Source organism: Cavia porcellus, unplaced genomic scaffold (genome assembly GCF_034190915.1).
Source record: "Cavia porcellus strain 051 isolate PalLab524CR breed Dunkin Hartley unplaced genomic scaffold, mCavPor4.1 scaffold_17, whole genome shotgun sequence".
Taxonomy (NCBI): Eukaryota; Metazoa; Chordata; class Mammalia; order Rodentia; family Caviidae; genus Cavia; species Cavia porcellus.
The window spans coordinates 44,702,490-44,706,074 of record NW_026947500.1 but is presented as its reverse complement, the minus strand read 5'-3'; the positions used below and the strand labels follow the sequence as shown (position 1 = coordinate 44,706,074).

Genomic DNA, 3,585 nt, shown 5'->3' with positions numbered 1-3,585 from the left:
TAGTAAGTGGAATCTCAAAGATGAGTGGCCATTAAGCTGTTAACCTTCCTGAAAGGAATAAATTGAAGTTGAAGTCAGTTATTGACTGCTGTACCTCTTTCAAGCCACACATTCCTCTCACCTCTGCTCTCTGATGTGTCAAAGGTATGTGCTTTTGGTGACCACCATAATGATCTGCTCCTACGTGTGTCTACCAACAATCACACATCATCCCTGGAAAAATAAAGTGATTAAGTTAAGAGCACATCACTGTTAAACAGCATGATTCTACCTTTAACCTAGAAATGCATCGTGAGGATTCTGAGTGCTCTATGGATTGCTTTTTACAAAATACAGAAACAAAATAAAGATGAGGATATTTTAAGTAGTACAAATTATCAAAGAACAATCATTTTGGTTCCTTTTATATCAGTACTGCAGATCATAAATATGCCTGAAGGTGGCATAAGATCATTTAAAGAGTCAGTCAAATGTGTCATGGCCCTCTTCTCACACTGCGTATTTGAGGAGGGGTGTGCAGAAAGTGGAGCATATTTTCTAATTATAAGTACATGTATATAAAATTTTAATAAATCCATAACTTATAACATGTATAATCATTTTATGCAATTTTGGATGATATGGAACTTTGGACTTATATTCATTGAATTTCAAAGATAATCAAATATATTCTGAGTACCAAATTACATTCTCATAGCACAATTGAATGTAATCTGTTATCTTTTGTAGGTAAGTCTTTGCATTTGTACATTCTCCACATTCATCAAACTAAGTATCTAAAAATTAATGTAACTGAGCTCATTCTGCTGAGAGTGGCACAATGTTCTGCTAGGAAGAAAACAGTCTTCATCACTGTTTTGATTTTTTATGCAAGCACTTTATGGGGGAACTTCATAATTATCATTACTGTCAAGACCATTTGGACACTTGGGAGTCCACTGTAATTCTTCCTTTTCTATTTATCCTTATCTAACACCTGCTTCTCTACTTCCACAGTCCCTAGGACAGTTGTGTGCAGTGTTGTGAAGCAAACCACTATGACATTATTCAAGTGTTTTCCTTGCATTTCTGTGGCACCCTGGAGGTCTTCACTCTGATCCTCATGGCTGTGGATCACTACATGGCCATCTGTAAGCCCCTGCACTATATGACCATCATGAACAGCAGGGTTTGCAAAGTGTCAGTGGGTGTGGCCTCAGATCCTGCATGCATTCTTTATTTCAGACTTTCATGCCTTGAGTTTGCCTTTCTGTGGCCCCAATGTGATTGACTACTATTTATGTGACTTAGATCCCCTGCTGGAACTTGCCTGTGCATACACCTACGTGGTCAATCTGCTCCTGGTGTACAAAAGTGGGACTCTTTGCTTAGAGAGCTTTTTCCTGCTGATGTTCTCATATGTAGTCATCCTGAATTCTCTCAGGAACCACAGTGCTGAATGGAGGAGAGAAGCTCTCTCCACCTGTGGGAGAAAAGCTCCCACATCACTGTGGTCATCCCATTCTTTGTATCATGTGTGTTTATTTACACATGCCCTGCTACCACCTTTCTGATGGATAAGACGATAGCTGTGTGTCACACGATTGTGACACCTTTACTCAACCCTCTGATTTATGCACTGAGGAATGCAGAATCGGAAACAGCCATGAGCAGGTTGTGGAGCAAGAAGCTGATCTCAGATAACATACCAAAAAATAGAAATTAACAATCTTTCTTCATATTGTTGAGTTTCCTAGAAGTCAAGAGACAATACCATTTTCTTACAGTGGATTTAATGTAATACTGTCTCAAGTTGTGAGTACTAGATTTTATAGGGTAATAGACAATATGAATGCCTATACTTGTTAATTTCTATTGATTTTATGTATAAGAAGAACTAGTATTAGAAAAAACATATTATTTTAAATACTGTTCACCATTTGTGTCCATTTCTCTCATGTGCCTGTTGCCAATGGTGACTTTTTCTGTTTTTTTCCTCCGTTTTTTTATGTTGATATCTAGTGTCCTATCCTCTGCTCTGGATGTCCTTCTGTAAGTTCATGCACTGTCACACACACACACACACACACACACACACACACACACACAGCTGTTTCACTTTCTGCCAAATAGTTTTCTTTAAGAGATGCTTCATTCCCTTTACCTGGTCTTGTTGATTTACTCATGTAGCTTCAATTGTTTCAATGAACTTTAAAATAGTTGACATTAAAACAAAGAATGAAATCAGGAGGCTTCTGAACAGTGTAATGCATCAATCTTTGAAACAACCCAAATGTCCATCAACTGTAGCATGCATTAAAAAGATGTAATATTTTGGTATAATGGAGTGCTACTCAACTCTAAAGAAGAATAAACTTGAGGCTTTCATAGGTAAATGGATGTAAATTGAAACCATACTCATAAATGAAAGAAATCAGACTTGCATTAGTAATTATAATATTATCTCCCTAGTGTTAAACAGTAAAAAATAAATAAGATCCAAATTGTACAATAGCTATTGCAAAAGTGAGAGGGAAATAAACTGCTCAAAATGAAAGAAAGATTGCAATATGGGAAAGGAGAAAAAAGAAGGAAATATAATATATATATATATTATATGTAAAATAGATAACTATACTGCTAGTTTCTGTTCATCAAAAAGCACAGTTTGTGCTTCCATTGTTTGATTGTTTGATATATTAATAGATTTAAACAAAAAAGGCCCAAGACTGCAAGAAATAAAAAAAAAAAACAACCTAGAGGAAGATTTTCAGCTTCAGTTAGTTTAATCAGTCGGTGGAGGATGCACAGAGATAAAATGCCTTTCAATTACAGAGATAAAAATATTTTTTTAGGATGAACTGAGACCCACTAAGTGATACACTAGGATTGTTTCACCTGACCTAAACTATTTAAAAGTAGAGTTTTTGAGAAGAAAATAGAAAAAGTACAAAGTAGAAAAAATATATTTTGAGGAATATTTGAAATATTTCCATGTTTAATTATAAACATTAGTGGTACCCATAAAAGAAAATAAAATTAAGTCATATACAGGCATATATTTAAAATCAGAAAGCTAAATAGAACAAAATAATCTTTTTTACTTTGAAAAGAATACAACCAAATGAAAAAAAAATGGGGTCATTCAAAACAAAAGGATGGACATAGTACATGATGTAAAACCACAATACAAGGTGGTCTACAATGGTTACCATAATGTCTCTTCTTATTGTCAATAAAATTGCCCATATCATCAGGTGTAATAAAATTGAACATAGCAGTATAGAACAAAATCAATTAAAAAAATTGAACATTATAGGACTTCAAAAGAGTATAATATTCAAACCAGAATGGGTATCATAATGAATCTTATTGTCTTCAAAGTACTTGCCTATACTCTCAGACTTGACACTGTCAAATATAACAGATTTGATTAAAACAGCCAAAACAAGACAACAATTGAACAAAACAGATTAGAAAACATCAGTCAAAACAAGGCAGAGAAAGCAATCCAGGGCTTCAGGTTAAGTTAATAGGAAATTAAAAATGGTTACTGTAGTATAACCTGCTATCTTTGGAATAGCTATATATGCATTCAAATCTAGT

At 34.5% G+C, this 3,585-nt stretch overlaps 1 pseudogene; it reads left to right on the top strand.

Annotated features, from left to right (window-relative positions):
- Nucleotides 1-1,102: 1,102 nt before the first annotated feature.
- LOC106026546 (olfactory receptor 4C16-like) lies at nt 1,103-1,705 on the top strand (annotated as a pseudogene).
- The last annotated feature ends 1,880 nt before the right edge of the window (nt 1,706-3,585 follow it).